The sequence below is a fragment of the Tursiops truncatus genome, chromosome 2 (assembly GCF_011762595.2).
Source record: "Tursiops truncatus isolate mTurTru1 chromosome 2, mTurTru1.mat.Y, whole genome shotgun sequence".
In the NCBI taxonomy this organism is placed as follows: Eukaryota; Metazoa; Chordata; class Mammalia; order Artiodactyla; family Delphinidae; genus Tursiops; species Tursiops truncatus.
The window spans coordinates 116,116,034-116,137,113 of NC_047035.1; the positions used below are offsets into that span (position 1 = coordinate 116,116,034).

Consider the following 21,080-nt stretch of genomic DNA (forward strand, 5'->3'; position numbering starts at 1 on the left):
AGTGGCAGCCTCAGGGGCCACCAGGGATCAGGGCAAAACAGCCTGAGGAAGGGAAGAAAACACAGGTGAAGTCTCTGTTTCTTGGAGCCAAGAGCTTCCTTGGAGAGAGTGGGGTGAGCTCTACTTAGTAGAGTCATCTTGGCCCTAGAGGCTAACGGTAACTTGGGGCAGCAAGTCTCTGGTCACCCTAACCCCTGAGAGGAGTGCCCTGGGAGGGGGAAGGGACCACAGGCTGATCAAAGGCAGTGGGCACCAAGTGGCCTCAGCCCTCCCATCTTCCCCCTCGTCCTCCAGGCTCCTGGTGGGACAGAGCAGTAAGTGCCCAGCCCTGCAGATTCAATCAGAGCGAGGAGTGAGGCCAGGCCAGCCTCAGGAGTATTGCTAGGAGCCCCACTCCTCTCTAGTCTCCCTGACCACCAAAGATCAAAAAGTGAGTGGTGGCCCAATTTCTGGAAATCCCCACCCTTTCCCCAAAATAACTGGAATACTCCTCCCACTCATTAGCCTATGAAATTACCCACCCTATAAAAACTGACAACCCATACCCTAGCGCTGCTCTCGCCTTCTGAGAGGGCCCACACTCCGTCTGTGGAATGTGTTTCTCTCTAAATCCACTTGTTACCTATCACTTTGTCTCTCACTGAATTCTTTCTGTGGTAAGACATCAAGAACCTGAGCTTCATTAAGTCCTGAGACTAGGTGTGTGATCTCAGTTAAAAGAAGGTGGGTTCGAGACTTCCGTAGTGGTCCAGTGGTTGAGAATCCATGCTTCCAATGCAGGAGGTGCAGGTTCAATCCATGGTCAGGGAGCTAAGATCCCACATCCTGCGTGGTGCAGCCAAAAAAAAGAAAAAGAACATGAGTTCAAGTCCCAGTCTGGGTTTTGGCTTGCTTCAAGTCCAAGCACGTGGGTTCAAGTCCCAATCTGAGTTGCACGGTTTCACAATCCCCTCTAATCTTATGATTAGTTCCTCTGGCAACCAGCCCAGCATCCTTCAGAAGTCATCTTATTAGCATAAATTCAGGTGTGGTTGAAAGGGGCTTATGATGAATAACAAAAGACCTTCTCTCACCCCTATGACTCTGGAACTTCCAAGGGTTATAGGAGCTCTGTGCAAATAAATGGAGGAAAACCAAATACATATTTCTTATTATATCCCAGTTTTGATGCCAAAAACTCGGCCTCTATGCTGAATCAAATCTTGGAGACAGAGATTTGGGTGATGTAGAAAAGGATAACTTCATTGCTTTGCCAGGCAAAGGGGGACACAGCAGGCTTGTGTCCCTCAAAACTGTGTGTCCCAGCCTAGGAGGATTTGGTGAGAAGTTTTATAGCAGTGGTTCAAGGGCAGGTTGCTGATAAGGATTAGGCTGTGTTCAGGGTCTGCACTCATTTAATCTGGCCTCAGGTGGTCTCCTTCTAATGAGCTTCTCTGGTTCCTTTAATCTGGCCTCAAGTAGTCTCTTGATGAAGTTCTCAAGGTTATTAAACTATGATCTTCTCCAGAATGAAGAATGCTAACATTTTCCATTTGTTCGGGGTTTTAGTTCTGTAAAGAGCTCAAAGAGGTGGGGTGGTGGTGTGATGAACTGGGAGATTGGGATTGACATATATACACTAATATATATAAAATGGATAACTAATAAGAACCTGCTGTATAAAAAAATAAATAAAATTCAAAAAACAAAAAATAGAAAGAAAATAATCCAAAAATACAAAGATGGTTGTACAAGAGTTAAATGTAGCTTTAAATGATAAAAAAAAAAAAAAAGCACTCAAAAACATTGTTATGTATAACCCTTGAAGCAGAAACAGGACCCTGCCCCAAGGCTGCACTACTGTTTCTTGGCTGCTCCTCCCTTGTCTCTTCATCCCCTCCCTTCCCTGATTAGCAACTGTTTGAAAGACTTCCATGCCCAGGTGCCCCACAGGGTCCTGCTTGGTTTCAGTATCGCAGTAGGAAGCTGTGAAGCTCACAGTGATGAATACAAGTTTTCCAAAATTCTAACTTTTGCTTGAAAGTTCAAATTTTACTGTAAGCAACAAATAGTGTCCGTCGTTTTCCATGAAGTGACAGGTTCACCACATTCATTTTCAAGAAAATGTCTGTCCAACTATCAGAGTCTGAATCATCAGTGTTTGTCACTCATTTTTTTCAAGTAAAAATGGTATTCCATGAAAACAGCTAGTTTGGCTGGCAACTCAAAGACTCACACAAGTGTGTTTCCTTGAGACAACCAACATACTTTGGATGTTGAAGTGCTTCATGCTTACTTTCCCCTTTCTCACACAGAATATTAAAAAGACAGACATGTACTACTCACAGATTGAGATTTAATAAAATTAATATTTTTTACTGCTCCATCAAGGGCATTCATATGACAAATACACAGCAATGAAGCCTACAATGACTACCAGTATAGTTTGGTGTGGTGGGGAAGAAAAACTTTTCCTCTACCCTCTTAGGTTCAGAATCTGGGGGCCTGTGGATTAAACAAACAAAAGACAGATTTACAGGAGAAGAGCATACAATTTTTATTAATATTTACATGTATGGGAGTTTACAGAAAAGAACTGAACCTCAAAGACGTTATTAGGGTTGAGAGCTTATATATCATTCTAACAAAGGAAAGGGGGTTTGAGCTTTGAGGAATAGTAAACCATGGGAAAGTGGCTAGGAAATATATGAAGGAACTGATGGAAGATAAGGGTTATTCTAGTAAGGTCTGTCTACATAGACTCATCTTTGTGTTCACTCTTCATCTCCAGTGATGAGTCTCTCCTCTCTTCCTGGTACTGAGGGAAACACCTCCGCAGAGGGAAATCAATGCCCTACTTTTAGGTAGATAAAGCGAGGATAAAGAACTCTTCCTGCATCTGTTGATTCTCAATTGCCTTCAGGTCACAATAATCCTTATGCCAAAATGGTATACTTTGGGGTGGCATATCCTGATCCCTTCATGTGCCACTGCCTTAATTTGTGCTAAGGCATTAACAGATTTACCCACCATTCTTTTGAATGATCAGTCAAATGATAACATAATGAAAAGGGTAAATAATGTCTTAGTATTATTGTAAACGAGCAGGACCCTGTGGGGCCCTCCTGGGCACAAAAGCCTTTCTGTGATCTGCCCCCCACCCTCACTCCTTGTTCCTTATTTGCAGGATAAAGGCTTCAGCCTCCTAGATTTCCCTGAGTTCCAGGGAACAGATTTAAACAGTTGCTAATCAAGGAAGGAAGGGAATGCAGAAACAAAGGAGGAACAATCAAGAAACTATAGTGCAGCTATTAAAGCAGGATCCCGGTTCCTGCTCAAGGAATATACATAACAAAATCTTTGATCTTCTACTGGGACTAAGGCCCCCACCCAGGTGGACGATGGTAACTTCAGGCTGAGCACAAGATTCCTGGAAAACCACCCTGTTACCTCACCAGCAACCAATCTGAAGAACGCCACACCCTGCAGCCCCACCCCCAAATTTTGCCTATAAATACTTCTCCCTGAAAACCATCAGGGACTTCGCTGGGTTCTGAGCACAAGCCACCTGTCCCCCTTGCTTGGCCCTGCAACAAACCTTTCTTGGCTCTTCCAACTTTTTGGTTTGTTTGGCCTCATTGTGTGTCGAGCACACCAACTTGCCTTTGGTAACAGGAGTCCTGTATTTTTATTTGCTCGATCTGGCAACCTTAGGCAAGCCATTACTCTTCAGCACCCCACGCAAGGTAAACCCCTTTTTATAAACAATGTCACCTCTGTCTTTGTTAGTCCTTGCCGCCTCCATGGGAAGCTTAAACAGCTTACTGAAATGAATACTTTCAGTTCCCAAACTGCCCAGACACAGGGGACAGAGGCAAACCGTGGGCTGGGATGGATACTAGGGGTAAGGGCACGTCTCTTCCTGTAAAGGGTTGGGGGGGCTCTCCATTTCAGCTTGGTCACAACCTCCTTTTATTTATTTATTTTTGGCTGTGTTGGGTCTTCATCGCTATGTGCAGGCTTTCTCTAGTTTTGGCGAGCGGGGGCTACTTTTCGTTGCGGTGCACGGGCTTCTCATTGCGGTGGCTTCTCTTGTGGAGCACAGGCTCTAGGCCTGCAGGCTTCAGTAGTTGTGGCACACAGGCTCAGTAGTTGTGGCTTGTGGGCTCTAGAGCACAGGCTCAGTAGTTGTGGCACACAGGCTTAGTTACTCCTTAGCATGTGGTATCTTCCCAGACCAGGGATCGAACCTGCATCCCCTGCATTGGCAGGTGGATTCTTATCCACTGCACCACCAGGGAAGCCCACAACCTCCTTTCTTAAGCCACCTCTTCTCCCCACATTCCCATCAGTCCTCTCTCTAACCTTCCAGGACTGGTGTCTCTGCAAACTCTCCCCCCATAAGACTGACCACCGCTCCCCACAGAGCACTGAAACCCAGCTCTACCTCCCAGACGGCCCCCTGGGTGTGTATGATTTCCCTGGCAGGCGGGCTCTGCTCTGAGGTTGGGGGTGGTGATGGGTCCTCCCTCTCAGCCCATTGCTCTCCACCAGCCCCAGCTGCTTGCATTTTCTCCCTTTAAGGACCTGAGAGCAAACTCTCCTCCCTGCTGGACTTCTTCCTCCTGAAGATCACAGAGTGGGGGATGCACCCTCTAGCTTGCATGAGGCCCTGATTTTCCTCATTAACCTGACCTTGACCCTTTTCCCTGCTGAGAGTACAGCCCCCACCTTATTAAGCTGAAGATGCCTTTCCCTCCTGCTGGGCTGCATGTCCTAGAAACTGAAAATGCTTGCTGCTGCACCACCCGATTGGATGGTGCAAATCTGCCCTCTCCTCCAGCCCAGGGCTCCTCTCTGAGAAGAAGACCACAGAGGGAGAGATTTGGATGAGGCGGCCCCAGCCATGGGCCAGTCCCTAGGAGGGGCTGTGTGAAGTCAGACGCAGCAAACATCTCCTGTTGTTGGGCACTGATCTGGAAAAGAGCTGTGATCAAAATCAGAGCAGGTTTGCCCCCGTGGAGCCAGGGATGGGTATATTCTGGAAGGGGTGATGTGTTCTCCTAAGGAGGTAACGGGAGAGCTGGGACTTGTGTGAGCAGGTGGTCACTCTTGCTGGGTGTGGAGGAGTGGGCAGAGGCTTTAGGGCCAGCCCAGCCCGCCATTCCGATTCACAGGGGAGGAGAGAGAGAGGCTGGAAGGCAAGTGAGTTGTCTGAGATCAGAGTGACTGAGGCCTAGAACTTAGGGCTTTGGGCTCTCCATCGGGATAGGAGACCTCATGGCCAGGTAGCAGATTCTCCCTCCCTCTGCTCCTGGAGGGGAAAGGGTGGGATTTCCTGGTGAGTCTCGTGCCAGAAAGAACTCTTGGGACTAATTTAATCATTCCTCCCCTCTGAGGCCTGTACCCTAGCTGCTGCTGTTGGACTCACAAGGTCAGGGAGACTGGCTATGGGGTCCTGGCTGGACACCTTCTGGTTTAAACAGAATGGCTTCCCACAGGTGTGGACACCTAGATCAGAGGAACCTGGGTGACAAAAGACTGCCACCGCCTGTATCACTTGCAGGCCTGGGGCAAGAGAACATACAGAGGCTCCTACCCGTGGCTGGCTTCCCTTCTCTTTGGGGGCATGTTGCATATTTCAGAGATGGCCACCACAATATATCCAAGTACCTTCTTACAATGTACTTTGACACATGTCCCATTAAGACGTGGAGCCTGTGTGCCCTGCCCTCTCATTTGGGCAGCCTTATGACTGCAGCAGAAACGATGCTATATGATTTCTATAACCCAAAGTTATAGAAATCACGAAAGGTGATACAGCTTCTGCCTGATCCTTTTCAGGACTCTTGTTCTTAGACCCCAGCTGCTATGCCGCAAGGAAGTCCAGGCGCACAGCAGCATAGGTGGAGGTGCAGTGCCCACAGCCAGCATCTGACTGCCACCACGTAAGAGACCCGAAAAGAGAACAGTCCATCCTGAGTCCGGTCAAACTCCAGAACCGTAAGAGATAACGATAAAATGGTTGTTCCTGTTTCACACCACTAAGTTTTGGGGTGGTTGGAAATACAGTAGTGACTGGAACATATTCTATCATAGGCTCCATCCTGCACCATGAGTAGCCTAGGACTCATGTGTGTTGGCACCCCCAGAACGTCTGTTCAAACTCTCTACACTCTCCCTGTGTCCTCTTGCACAACAGCACCATTGGCCAGCTCTCGGGAAGATAAGGTGGGCAGAAACCAGTTCAGGTCTGGAAAGTGGGCTGGGGGCCTTGTAGGCAGGGGACCCAGAGTGTAGTCTAGAATGGAGTGTGGCTTCTACTCCTGGTCCCAGTGGAGCAGGGAGGGCAGGACCAGAGTGAGGGCTTCTAAAGCCCAGCGCCCAGGCAGGGGCAGTACTGGCGGAGTACTTTATATCTACTGTCTCTTGTTCCTCCCCCAGCCCTGCCCCACTGGGCTCATTGTCTTCGTTGCCCACAAGAACACAGAGGCTCACAGAAAGTCAGCCACAGGGCACAGGCACACCAGTAGCAGCCAAGGTCACATGGTGGCCTTTGTCATACCACATGGCCCCCAAGGCCCTCCTTGGCTCCAAGACACTTGATTGAGCATTTCTCAGACATACAGTCTACCTACCTTTGTTTAAAAACCAAACAAAACTGTACCCACTTTAGACTAAAACGGGAGGCCCGAGGAGCCTGAAATAGGAGAACCCAGCCTTGACCGTGGGGGATGAGGCCGGAACTCAGAGTGCTGGAGGCGTCCAGCTGCCGTCCATCCAGGAGCCCAGTCCTGTTGGAGGTCACCAAACCAGCTGGTGGAGACTCATTTATCTCTTTAGCTCCCCACCAAAGGACCTCTTTATCAGCCCAGTCTTTAAACCCGATGTCCACCCCAAGGAGTGTCTTTTAAAACCGTTTGGCCTTGAGAAAGGCAGTCTGCCCCTTATCTCTCTGTTTTGTTCTGTGTTGGCTTCCTGGTGGGTTATCGGGGGAGGCTTTGGTTTCTCCGTCTCCTGTTATCTCCCTGCTGGCTTTCAAGGCTGCCCTCTCAGCAGCTCCTGGCCTGAGCTGGTGCCTTACCCTGCAGAGACTAGAGAACTGGCGGGGCAGGAGCCTTCCCGCCGGTCCTTCCTGAATCCCAACTCCTGGAACTTGTCTGCCCCTTGTCCAGCTGCGTGCTCAGCAAGGCTGGCTGTGTGTCACTTGTGGCTTCTCCAGGGACATATGACATCAAGAGGGCAAGCCCCATGGAGCCTAGATTTGGGGAGTTCACAGAGCAGCCACTTTTAGTTTTTTTAGGAAAACCAATGTAGGCTTCTCACTTCACTTTTGTATGTTTATTTATTTGCCAAATACATTACAAAAAGTAACTTCTATTTCTTAAGACAGGATGAGGGGGATTCCCTGGTGGTCCAGTGGTTAGGACTCTGCGCTCTCACTGCCAAGAGGGCCCGGGTTCAATCCCTGGTCGGGGAACTAGGATCCTGCAAGCCATGCAGCGTAGCCAAAAAACAAACAAAAAACACCGCCCAATAATGTCAGATTAAAATGATGGTGTCCCCCCACTCCCAGCCCTATCCTCTGACAAGAAAGGATGCTGGCAGCCTCATATAATCCCTGAGGCCTGGGAAAACCTTGTCTGGGTTGCATCAGCTCCTGGATAGGTATTAAGACCCAGATCTGAGGAAACAAGGCTCTGGGAATTCCACAGAGCTGCCAGGTCCTTGTACACACAGGGCTGTTTCATGGCCTGCATAGCACCCTTGCCTGCGATGCACCCCCATCCCCTCCCTCACACTCACACTCATGCTTCAGACACAGCCCAGGTGTCTCCTCCTCTAAGTAAGGCCTGCACTGTGGGTGTAGGATGTGTGCGGTCACACAGGCCCTGTGCTGAGAAGGGCCCAGTGCTTGGTTTAATGCTCTGCCATCGCCATCTCAAAATCTGAGCAAAGGGCCTTGCGTTTGCATTTTGCATGGGGCCATACAGGTTATGTAGCCAGTCCTGCTTCCATAACATCTTTCTGATGTCATCTCTCACCCTAAGCTGAATCTGGGGCCTCCACTGCACTCAGACAGTCCCTCTGCTCACTCCCCGATCACTCTACGCTGAAAGCCCTACTCACTTATCTGTCTCCCCACTAGACTCTGAACCCCCTGAGGGCTGGGGCAGAGTCTATGTGAGTCCCACACCATACTTAGTACATGGCAGGTACTCAGTAAATGTGTGTTAACATAAATAGTCCAGGGGAAGGCTTGGCCCAGTTCCTTATGTGATTCTGGCTAGAGCTGGGCTTTGACCCACTTCTCCTGCTTTGGGGCCAAGACAATCTTCCCTGCCCTCTTGCTCTCCTGACCAGTGGCCAAAGGCCAAAACCAACCCAGACCAAAGCCAAACATAAACTTGTTTTTCTGCCCTAGGACCCAAATTAATGTATTTTGTTTTTTCCCAAAGGTACTCACCATTTTCTAGAAGAGTTAAAGCCAACTAATCCAGACCGTCAGAACACCCTCAACTCTCCAGTGCTGGGTGGAGTAGAGTGAGAGTGAGGACCCAAATACCACCCAAAGAGGACTAAGACCCCTGCTGGGCCATAAGGGACTCAAACCAGGTCCCAGATATGAGGAACCAGTAAGCTGTGAACAAGGGGAGTGGCAAGTGCTGAGGCTAGATTATACAGGAGCAAAAAAACCGAAGGGTATGGCTTATACCAGTTCTGCCACATCCACCATGCAATCCCCTTACAGCCTTTCATTCATTCGTTCATTCATTCATTCAACCACTCACGCAGGGGATGTCTAGTGAGGAAGACGGACAGATTCCAATCTTTTTAATGCTTAGGTTCCAATCTTCTTTGGAACAAAGCAGAGTCTATAAATAATATGGGGGAAACAAGCCATTGGTCCCCACCTGGCTCTCTGCACTGGACAGAGGTTCCACAGACGCACCTCCTGGGCTTTTGCTGTCTTTAAAGGCAGCCCTCTCCTTGCTCTGGGACCTAGGCCCAAGCCAGTGGTTATCTGAGCATGCAACAGGCAGCACTGTGCTGTGCGCTGAACTTCCCCAACTTCCCCAGGGCCTCTCTCTCCTCCCTTAGCTGAGTTCTCACCCAGCTGCTCTAGGCCCCATCTGATTGGACCCTAGTGGAAGCCAGACCCGGAGCCACAAGGTCTCCTCTGCCTGCCCTGGAGGCCTGGGAGGTAGAACTGACCATGCCTCCCCTCAACAAATATTTAAACACCCTCTGGGTGCCCAGTTCTGGGCTCAGGAGGGTGTATCCAGCCCCAGGAGGGAAGGGATCTGGTCTGCTTTCTAGAGCTCTGGTCCCCATTGTGGGCACCCGAGAAAGAGGTGTTGAAGGAATGAATGGCCAGGCCTGGGCAGACTAACTTCTGGACAAAGTTGGGGCACAGATGATCAGTGCTTGGCTGGTCAGAGAGGGAAGAAGTCAGGAGTGTGGGAGAGGTGAAAATAAAACGTTTCTATTCTCTAAATTCAAGAAAAGAAAAGACTTCTGGGGCCAAGCCCTAAGCCACGAACAGATCCATTTTAAACCTGGCAGAACCATTGACAGCCTTACGGCAGTACGCTGAGAGCCAACCAATCAGTGGTGGTCTCATTCCAGTGACCACGCTTCTGAGAGCCAGCCAATCAGCAACAGCCTTATTCCCCAGCGCTACCGCTTCTGAAAGGCAACCAATTCCTAAACTTTAAGGTTGAAAGTCAGCCAGTCTGCAAACAGTCTGGCTTCTGAAAGTCAGCCAGTTGCTGAACAGAATGCTTTCCATACCCTGTGTAAGATCAGCTCTTGCGTTGCAGAGATTTTGTGCTTTCATAGCAAGTACAGTTTTCTTTTTTTCTTTTTGCAAGTAATAAATACAGCTTCATTGTTTCATATACATATGGGGTGGCCGGGGGAGACTTGCACTTAGAACACGTGTCCCAGTGTGACCGGCGGTTTCTGGGCCTCTGGGCCACTTCTCCATAATCCTGTCCTCTTCTTTCCCCAGTGATGTCTTGAGAACTGGGGAGAGAGAGTGTGTGTATGGGGTATCTTCACAAGATCCTCTGTGGGACCCCACAAGTGGGGGAGCCGGGCTCAGCCTAAGGGAGATCCACGGGCAGACACAGCCCAGCTCTCCCAGGGCTGCTCTGAAAGGGACACTGATGGATGGGGAGATGACATCACATCTGATTGGAGTGACATGGTCTGACGGAGAAGGCAGGACACCTAAGAGCAATCAGCAAAACAACTCTGGATCTCCCAAGTCTCACTCAGCCAGACCCCTCTTCCTGGCCCAGGAGGTACTGAGGAGGGTGGGGAGGGTAAGTCAAGGAGGGCTTCCCAATGGAAGTGACGTTCAGGGGACTAGAATGCCTTCCCCAGTCATGCTCACATTACTCGCCAGCACTTCGTGTCAGGGAAATGAAGAGGACAACACAGCTTCTCCTTTCCATCTTCTCCCAGTCCTGTCCCCCAGTATCCCTCTGGCTAAACCGCTGATGGGGTTGTTACCAAACGCAAGTTCGTGTGCCCGACACACAGAGGCCAAACAAACCAAATCAAAATGTCAGAGTTTGAAGCAGAAAAAGATTTATTACAGAGCCTTGCAAGGAGAATGGGTGGCTTGTGCTCAGAAAACCCCTGAACTCCCGGAGGATTTCAGCAAAGCATTTTTAAAGACCAGGAGAGGGAGGGGCGTGCCGGGGTATGTGATCAGCTCATGAACAATTCTCTGGTTGATGTTGAGGTAACAGAGTGGTTAACATTATCAGTCCTTAGGCACCAGTAGGTCTGGGGGCACCATGCTCAGGATCATCAAGTAGTTAATTTCTTCCATTTGGCGGTGGATTTTAGCATCTGAAAATCTCAGGAAATATGCATGAGATACTATTATCTGGGTACTTCAGAGAGGAGCTACAGCAGAGGATATGGGGGAGGGTGTCTGTCCTGGGAAGGCCACAGAGGGTCCTGCTTGGTTACAGGGTGAGCCCAAGGCAGGACCCCCAGGAGGAGAGCTTCTGTGAGCTTCTTGGAAGAGGGGCCTGGGATGGCCTGAAGGAGGTCTGGTTGGGGCACTCTGAGTGGCTGGTACGATAAGCAGAATCAGCCTCTGAGAAGATTCTGTGTCCCCTGTCTGCTTTGCCCCATTCTTCTTCTCCCCACAAACACCTGTCTCTGCACCTCCCCTTCACTGAGTAAATGAAATACATTAAGGTGTCTTTTTCATTCACTGGAATAGACCTAAAGTGGCAACCAACTATCTCAATAAGTTGTGCTTTACTAAGTCCTAGTCTGGTTGGGAGTTTGAAGTGATTTTGGACCTCCCCTTGTGCAATGGGTGCAGCACCCACCCAGGTGCCCTCCCTGCAGACTGCCTACTGGTGCTCCTTTCTTCAGCCTCCCACCCTCACCCCCATGCAAACATCCAAAAGGCTGATTTGCATAACATTTTGCCTGTGTTTGCGTGGTGGCTCCTCTCTCCTTTTGGAGCCAGCCTGGAACTCCTGGGTTCTGGCTGCAAGGAGCTCTGTTCCTTCATGCCTGCCTGCCTGCAGAAGGACCAGCTTCCTCAATTCTTCTCCCCTGATGTTAATCTGGGGCTAAAGTAAGGCCAGCAAAGTGCCTACACCAAAAATAATAATAATAAAATAAAGAGATACTCTTTTTCGGGGGGGGAGGTGGGCACCACACCACACGCCTTGCCAGGTCTTAGTTCCCCAACCAGTAATAGAAACTGGCCCCCGGCAGTGGAAACACCTAGCCCTAACCACTGGACCGCCAGGGAATTCCCCTCCTTTTTTTTTAATTGAGGTGTAGTTGATTTACAATGTTGTGCTAGTTTCTGCTGTACAGCAAAGTGACTCAGTTATATACACATAGACATACTTTTTTTTTTTATATTCTTTTCCATTATGGTTTATCCCAGGAGATTGGCTATAGTTCCCTATGCTATACAGTAGGACCTTGCTGTTTATCCATTCTAAATGTGATTGTTTGTATCTAGTAACCCCAAACTCCCAGTCCATCCCTCCCTCTCCCCTCCCCCTTGGCAACCACAAGTCTGTTCTCTATGTCTGTGAATCTGCTTCTGTTTTGTAGATAGGTTCATTTGTGCCATATTTTAGATTTGAGATTCCACATATAAGTAATAACATATGGTATTAGTCTTTCTCTTTCTGACTTACTTCACTTAGTATGATAATCTCTAGTTGCATCCATGTTGCTGCAAATGGCATTATTTCATTCTTTTTTATGGCTGAGTAGTATTGCATTGTATATATGTACCACATCTTCTTTATCCATTCATCTGCAGATGGAACTTTAGGTTGTTTCCATGTCCTGGCTATTGTAAATAGTGCTGCTATGCACATAGGGATGCACGTATCTTTTTGAATTATAGTTTCGTCCAGGTATATGCCCAGGAGTGGGATTGCTGGATAACATGGTAGTTGTATTTTTAGTTTTCTGAGGAACCTCCATACTGTTTTCCATAGTGGCTGTACCAACTTACATCCCCACCAACAGTGTAGGAGGGTTCCCTTTTCTCCACACCCTCTCCAGCAGCTGTTATTTGTAGACGTTTTAATGATGGCCATTCTGACTGGTGTGAGGTGGTACCTCATTGTAGTTTTGATTTGCATTTCTCTAATAATTAGTGATGTTGAGCATCTTTTCATGTGCCTACTGGCCATCTGTATGTCTTCTTTGGAGAAATGTCTATTAAGGTCTTCTGCCCATTTTTCGATTGGGCTGTTTGTTTTTGTTGTTGTTGAGTTGTATGAGCTGTTTGTATATTTTGGAGATTAAGCCCTTGTCGGTTGCATCATTTGCAAATATTTTCTCCTGTTCCGTAGGTTGTCTTTTCACTTTTTTAATGGCTTCCTTTGCTGTGCAAAAGCTTGTAAGTTTGATTAGGTCCCATTTGTTTATTTTTGTTTTTATTTCTATTGCCTGGGAGACTGACCTAAGAAAAGATTGGTACAATTTATGTCAGAGACTGTTTTGAAGAGACACTCACTCTTCCGTGCTGACTCTGCACTTTCAGGACGCTGAGGGTGAGAGCCTCCTAAACTTTTGCCCCCTAGATGCCTCACTTGCCTTACTGGAGCCCCTGCTGGGAGTGTTCAGGCCCCTGGAGTCTGAAATCAAATCTTATCAAATATGCCCTAAAAGCTGTTAATTCTGAGTCTGTCCTTGAGCTGACCTAGGCACCCCCTTCCCTGGCCCCTGACCCCTCTTGGAGGGGAAGCTAGAAGAGATAAGAAGGGGTCTGAGATAGGTGGGACTGTGAGATCAATGTCAGGATCAAGAATCAGAGGGGACGCCCCACCCACCCACCCCAGGAACTGAAACCACATTGAAGGAATCTTGGAGTGACATGCCCTCAGAGGCAACCAAGCAGGCCAGTGATTGGGACTAAATGCTGATGTGAAACCCAGAACCCTGAGCTGAACTTGACCCCTGCACAGCCTATCCTGGGGATTACCTGGCCCTTCCCAGAGAGGTCTGAAAGGCTCTGGGGAAGGCCGGGCTGAAGCATGAGGTTTAAACTCCAGGTCTCCAGGTCTCTGATAGGAATTAGCTGTGAAGGAGGACTGTTGTGAGACCAGGAGAGACAAGGCAGTAAAAGATCTGCTTGTGTTGTGGAGGACCTGGGGGTGGCGTGCATTGTCAGTGGGTGTGGGCGTGTGCCCCCATCTCCATGCTTAGGCCTCAGTACCTGCTCAGGCACTGGGCGACCTTCCCCCTCTCTCGGCCCTGCCTGTTCCTCACTCTGCAGAGAGCTTTATCCTGCCTGACCCCTTGGGCATCCATCCTGCTTTCAAAGCTCATCCAGAGCCTGGAAGCCCATAGTGCCTGAATCACTGTTTGCGGCCTCAGGAAGTGTTTTCTTGGAAATTCCGTGGTGGTCCAGTGGGTAGGACTTGGCGCTTTCACTGCTGTGGCCCAGGTTCAATCCCTGGTTGGGGAACTAAAATCCTGCAAGCCGTGTGGCGTGGCCAAAAAAAAAAAAAGTGTTTCCTTAAGTCTACCTGGAGGAGAGCGTGCCCCGGCTCACTGGCCTCTTCTAGCAGTTGGGTGGCGGTGGTCCACAAGCCCACGTGGGCAGAATGGGGGGTAAATTAAGTGCAGGGTGAGCGCCCTCCCGTGTGTGGCGAGGTGCCGAGCCAGGGCTGGGTGTGTGTGTGTGTGTGTGTGTGTGTGTGTGTGTGTGTGTGTGTGTGTGTGTGTGTGTGTGTGTGTGTGTGTGTGTGTGGAGGTGCTCCTGGATTATTCCAGGCTGGGTCTTCTGCATTCCCTGCGTGTCTGAGAGGCCTGAGCTCACTGGACAAACACAACCCTGGCAGGTGGCAGGCAGGCCATTGTTTTCAGGAGGTATTTCCTCACTTCCTTTTGGGAAAGGTGAAAGCAAAGACAAGAAGGAGTTGACTAATGGTTCTGAGCCTCACCTCCCCAAGTGTGAAGTGATTCCAAACTCCCCGCTCCCATATTTCTCCTCCCACCTCCCCCAGGGCTGGGGAGCCCAGGAGGTCCTGACACTTATGAGACCTCTGATGGGCAGGCCTCTAGCCTTGGCTTGCAACCCTCTAGTGACTTATGCCCCCCAGAGAGTATGAGGTGATAAAAAACAGAACAGACTTCGAGACTGGACTAGAAGTGGTGGCGTGGGGAGGCTGGAGGGAACTGATCGTAAATCAGAACTTGTGGGGCACACCCCACACCACTGGCAGGTTTGACAGTGAGGGGAAGCAGAATATGCCACCCCAGGAGGTGTCAATTTCGCACGTGGATTATTTTGAACTGAAGACAGTGGGCTCCTGGAGGGCTCAGGAAGAGCTTTTTACTTCCTCCCTAACTGCCTAAAAGAATTTAGAGGGGCCTGTACCAGGAAGGATAACTTTTCACATCAGGAAGACTTATCCCCGACCCCTACCCCCTTCTCCTTAGCTCAGGATGGTATGTAAGCCTCAATTACTCCTGACTGCCCTTGGGAGTCTCATATTTTTATGGGGCTCCCACATGTATGAAATTTGTTTTTCTCCTATTAATCTGTCCTATGTCAATTTAATTATTAATCCAGCCAAAGAGCCTAGAAGGGAAAAAGGGAAAAGTTTTCCGCCCCTACAGCAGTGTCTGGGGCCAGGCCAGCCAATGGCGTGAGTTCCAGGGAGAGAAGTTCCAGCTCAAAAAGAAGAAACTTTTCCCAACAGAGCTAGTGATGCCGAAAACTTGACCTCTGTGCACCGGTGCTGAATCGAATCTCGGAGATGAGTTTTGGGTGACGTAGAAAAGAATAGCTTTATTGCTTTGCCAGGCAAAGGGGGACACAGCGGGCTCTGTGCCCTCAAAAACCGTGTGTCCCAATCTGGGAGGATTTGGTGAGGAGTTTTATAGCAATGGCTCAAGGGAGGGATTGCTAATAAGGATTAGGGTGTGTGTAGGGCCTGTACTCCTTTAATCTGGCCTCAGGTAGTCCCTTGATGAGCCCTTCTGGAATGAAGAATGCTAACATCTTCCATTTGTTGGGGGTTTTAACTCTGTAAAGAGCTCAAAGATGTTGTTATGTGTATCCCTTGAGGTGGAACCAGGACCCTGCCCCAAGGCTACACTATTGTTTCTTTGCTGCTCCTCCCTTGTCTCTGCATCCCCTTCCTTCCCTGATTAGCAACTGTCTGAAAGGCTTCCGTGCCCAGGAGCCCCATAGGGACCTGCGCAGTTTCACTAGGGCCCTAGGGGCCATGATCACGATTTCGGGGAACTAGTAAGCTTTCTGTCACTGGAGGAGTACAAGTAGACAGTGGGCATCAGCAGGGCTGTGATGGCTTCCAGAAGGGCCCCCAGAGGGGCCCCGGGTGATGGGATGAGACTCTTCTCTGGGAGCATGGCCAGGAAGGATATCTTCCAGCCAGGCTGTCTGAGCAAAGGCTGGGGACTGGAGGGTTGGGCATTGCCTGAATATCCCATTCTCAGGATGGGCTTCTCCTGTGGGCATCAGTAGTTGGCCCTTAGCTTCCTCCCCCAGCTCTGTTTCTGTCCCAGCTCCTGTCACCTGACTCAACTCATTCTCACAGCCAGGTGAAAGCAGGACTGGCGTCCAAAGGTCATCTCTGCCCAGCATCAGACCAAAGCACCACAGTCCCCTCAGGCTCTTCAGGGCTGGGCCTTACCTCCCTCTAGTGCCTCTTGGACCCAGGTGAGTGATGGGTTTTCCTTCTCAAGGCCCAGACCTGCTTGCTGCTCAGGTGAAGCGTCTGGGGTTGAACCAATAGACCTTGCCCCTCCCGTGCTGCTCACCTCTCCCAGAGAGAACTGCTTCACAACCAGGCACAGGAAGGGCGAGGCTGTGTCATGGATGGGCACCGATAGGGAATGGGGTTCAGTGACACTGCACAGGGGAGGTGGTGGGGGCCAGAAGGGATCTTCCTGAGCCCTGGGATTCTATAAGTGGGGCTGCTCTGGGTGTGAGATGCAGGGGCCTATTCAGATGAGATGCAAATCAACCCTGCGGTGCCCCAGCCCATCCCAGGGCCTCCCTTCACCTTCCTCCTGCCTGACTGTTGCAGGGAAGCCGAGCTGGGGCTGAGCAGTCACTAAGGGGGCTGGGACCCTCAGCTTCACGCCGGGAGAGGTTCTTTCCCTCCTGCAGCCTCAGTTTGCCCACTTGAATTATGTCTAAGAGCTTGTTTCAAGTGAACTGAGGTCTAGGAGGCTGTCCAGCCAGGACTGGGTTGGGGTGGAGTAGGGGATGGGGAGGTCTTGGAGGCCAGAGAAAGTAGGAACCCATCTTGGCCTTGAGGTGTAACATCCCAGCAATGTGGCCAGCCAACTTCTGGCTCAAGGGTGAGAGGCGATGAGCCTGAGGGTGGTCGTGAGGGTGGAGACAGCTTGTGCTATTGATATGCAAAGGTCAGGATGGTGGACGCTGTATACTCCAAGTGTAGGCAATAAGCGGGGAGCGGGATGTATGCAGAGAACTTTAAAACAGTAACAGAATAAAGTCTATCCGCCTTTTATTCTCCCATGTGCTGGCAGTCCTAAACCCTGTCAGTGGCAAAATACTCGCCTCTGAAAGTCTTCTATTAGTTGATATTCTAAACAATTATTCCAATTACTGTAATTTTTATAATAAATAAGCTTCAAATTACCACTTTTACTGCATATTCATGAATAAATGTTGGGTTCTACAGGAAAGCTCACTCAGAGAATTCCCTGTTACACACAGGCCGGCCAAGCTCCAAGCACAGTTTCATTTGTCATTCCTCACCGGGCCACCCCATCTCCAGTCCCTGCAGCACAAATTCCTGCATTTAAACAGTGGATTCTCAATAAGCAAGGACAGCACAGTGATTGTAAAGGCAAAGAAACAGAACTTGAGGGTTCTGTTTCCATTCTGCCACGCTGTGTGACAGCTTGGAGGTTTTATTTGTGAAATTAGAGCCAAGTAGGAGGTGTAATATTCTTGTTTGATAAATGCAAAGGAGGGAAGTGTTAAAGAACGGTCCACCATGAGTCAAATGTGCTCAGTACGCCGCTGGCTCGTGCAGCTCTGCAGAGGGGGGACCAGGCAAGTTCTCTACCCTGGGGGACCTTGACGTCATGGGGCAGGCTGCCTAATCTGCATATCTATCCGACCTACAGCCAAATGTGAAGGGGGTGCAGAACCAGCATATATTCGCTAAACCTGTCAAGTAGCCACATCCCTCGTAGAGGGATGGCCTGGGGACTTTTGCAGCCCAGCAGTAGTGCCCCCTCCCCCATCCCAGCTTTATTCACCTGTGGATGAAGTTCCCTAGTGTAGCCTGCAGCCACCCCATTGCCCCAGGTGGGAGGGGCGGAGGATGGAATGGCTCCAGCTTAGCCCTGAGCAAGCTCTGATAAGGAGCAGAGGCCACCAGTGCCCCAGTCCTCAGCCAGGGACGAGAGTCTGGAAGGTGTCCTGAAAACCGACAGGTGCCCTCCAACCTAGGCCCGCATCTCCCATCCTCCCCACCCTCTCTCCTGTAATGAGTGGAGGGGTACAAAATCTACCACTGTGTCCTAAGGATTATTTTGAGCTGAAGATATCTGAGAATCAACAGATGCAGGAGGAGGCCTTTCTCTGAACTTCCCCTTATCTGCCTAAAAGCAGAGCCTCCCAAAAGAATTCACATGTCATAAATTCCCTCCTGGGAGTTTCACAACCAGAGAAGACAGACTCCGGTCACCTGAGACCCGGATAAGAATTCACCTAAACAGACCTTATCACAACACCTCTCACATCTCCCAGCTATTCTCCTAAGGGCCCACTTATCTTTCCTAAAAGCTGTTTGTTTTCCCATAAGTGCCCTTTCTCCTCTTTCCCTATTAAGGTGGTATATAATATCTGATAAGGGGTTAATATCCAAAATATACAAAGAACTCATACAACCCAAAGCAAACGGAAAATACCAAACAGTCCAATTTAAAAATGGTCAGAAGAACTGAATAGACATTTTCCCAGAAAAGACATACAAATGGCCAAAAGGTACATGAGAAGGTGCTTGGACATCACTGATCTTCAAGGAAATGCAAATCCAAATCACAATGAGATATCACCTCACAGTTGTTAGAAGGGCTGTCATCAAAAAGACAAGAAATAGGGCTTCCCTGGTGGCGCAGTGGTTGAGAGTCCGCCTGCCGATGCAGGGGACACGGGTTCGTGCCCCGGTCCGGGAAGATCCCACATGCCGCGGAGTGGCTGGGCCCGTGAGCCTGTGCGTCCGGAACCTGTGCTCTGCAACGGGAGAGGCCACAACAGTGAGAGGCCCGCATACCGCAAAAAAAAAAAAGAAGACAAGAAATAACAAGTGTTGGTGAGGATGTGGAGGAAAGGGAGCCCCTGTACACTGTTCTTGGGAATATAAATTGGTGGAAAACCGTCTAGAGGTTCCTCACAAAATGAAAAACAAAACTACCATAAGATCCAGCAATTCCACTTCTTGGCATATATCCAAAGGAAATGAAAGTGAGATTTTGAAGAGATAGCTGCAGCCCCATGTTCACTGCAGTGTTAGTCACAATAGCCAAGACATGGAAATAACCTAAGTGTCTATCAACAGATGAATGGATGAAGAAGATGTGGTATATGTGTATACACACCATGGAATATAATTCAGCTATGAGACAGAAGAAAATCCTGCCATTTGTGACAGCAAGGATGGACCTCGAGGACATTATGCTTAAGTGGAAGAGATGGCGAAAGAAAAATACTATACAATATCGCTTATGCGTGGAATCTAAAAAAGTTGCACTCGGGCTTCCCTGGTGGCGCAGCGGTTGAGAGTCCGCCTGCTGATGCAGGGGACGCGGGTTCGTGCCCCGGTCCGGGGGGATCCCACATGCCGCGGAGCGGCTAGGCCTGTGAGCGGCTGGGCCTGTGAGCCATGGCCGCTGAGCCTGTGCATCCGGAGCCTGTGCTCCGCAATGGGAGAGGCCACAGCGGTGAGAGGCCCGCGTACCGCAAAAAAAAAAAGTTGCACTCATAGAAACAGAGTGGAGTGGTGGTGCCAGGGCCTGGGAGGGTGGAGGAAATGGGCAGATGATGGTCAAAGGGTACAAACTTCCCTGTATAAGATGAATAAGTTATGGGGAGTCTACTGTAGAGCATGATGATTATAGTTAATAATGCTGTGTTACATACTGAAAAGTTGCTAGGAGAGTAGATCTTAAATGTTCTCACCACAAAAAAAGAAATGGTAGTTGTGTGACGTAATGGAGGTGTTAGCTAATGCTGCATGGTAATCATTTTCAATGTATGTGTATCAAATCAACACATTGTACACCTTAAACTTATACAGTGTGATGTCAATTATATCTCAATAAAGTCGGGAAACAAAATAAGATGGTATATAAGCTCCAAATTCTAACTGCTTCTTTGAGCCACGTTTTCTGTGAGCTCCTTTGTATGTATGTAAATGAACTTTTACCTTTTCTTATGTTAACCTGTCTTTTGTTAGTTTAATTCACAGGTGCCCAGTCACTTAATCTAAGTGGGCAGAGGAAAAGTTTGTCCTCCCCACCGTGATTATAATAAAAATAGTACTAAAAATAAAAATATATTGAGTGTGTACTGTGTGCCAGCCCTATTATAAAGCTTTATATGTGTTATCTAATTTAATCCTCCTCCCAGTAACCTTTTTTTTTCTTTTTTTCTTTTTTGCGGTACGCGGGCCTCTCACTGTTGTGGCCTCTCCCGTTGCAGAGCACAGGCTCCGGACGCGCAGGCTCAGCGGCCATGGCTCACGGGCCTAGCGGTTCTGCGGCAAGTTGGATCTTCCCGGACCGGGGCACGAACCCGCGTACCCTGTATCGGCAGGTGGACTCTCAACCACTGCGCCACCAGGGAAGCCCACTCCCAGTAACCTTTCTTTTTTTTTTTTTGCGGTGCGCGGGCCTCTCACCGCTGCGGCCCCTCCCGCTGCAGAGCACAGACTCCAGACGCGCAGGCCCAGCGGCCATGGGCCACGGGCCCAGACGCTCCGCGGCACGTGGGGTGTTCCCGGACCGGGTCACGGATCCGCGTCCCCTGCATCGGCAGGCGGACTCCCAACCACTGCGCCACCAGGGAAGCCCCCCAGTAACCTTTTGAGGTGAGTTCTGCTGTTAGTCCCACTTTATAAATGCAAAAATTGAGGTTAATCTGCCTAAGGCCCAGAGAATAAGTGGTGAAGTTGGGATTTGAACCTAGTCATACTCCCGGAGCTCAAGCCTATGAGCGGGGGCTAAGCCACAGGCGCTGGGAGTCCCACTTCTGGCTCCGCCTCCTCTGGCCTGTTTCCCTGTCTTCACAGCAGATTGGTAAGTTCTCTCCTAGCTCTGACAGTTCTCCATCACAAGACATGGGCTGCCAAGAAGGAGACCAGCTCGGGTGTGACCTGTCTACATGGTTAGCAGAGGGAATGTCATGCGACAGAAAAAAGCCACTGGCAGCAGAGGGAGGGCTTCTGGGCTGTGTTCCACCCATCTCTGCCACAGCCTTGCTGTGGACCTTTGGGCCAGTTGCTTGCTTTCTCTGAGTCTCAGTGCCTTCATCTCTCATCTACCTGATCCTCAGTCTAGAGGATCCAAGGAGA

General features: G+C 49.5%; 1 protein-coding gene across 3 annotated transcripts in view; it reads left to right on the plus strand.

The window, feature by feature from the left end:
• The window catches only part of C2H15orf39 (chromosome 2 C15orf39 homolog), a 95,222-nt gene that overhangs the window by 40,953 nt on the left and 33,189 nt on the right, over positions 1 to 21,080 (plus strand). The window contains exons 1-3 of one of the 3 annotated variants that reach the window (XM_073801259.1): positions 10,029 to 10,289; positions 16,062 to 16,183; positions 19,068 to 20,597. The gene's annotated coding sequence lies outside the window, so the exon portion shown is untranslated. Of the gene's footprint in view, positions 1 to 10,028; positions 10,290 to 16,061; positions 20,598 to 21,080 lie in introns of those variants that run through there. The other 2 variants (XM_073801262.1, XM_073801260.1) reach the window with 2 other exon arrangements.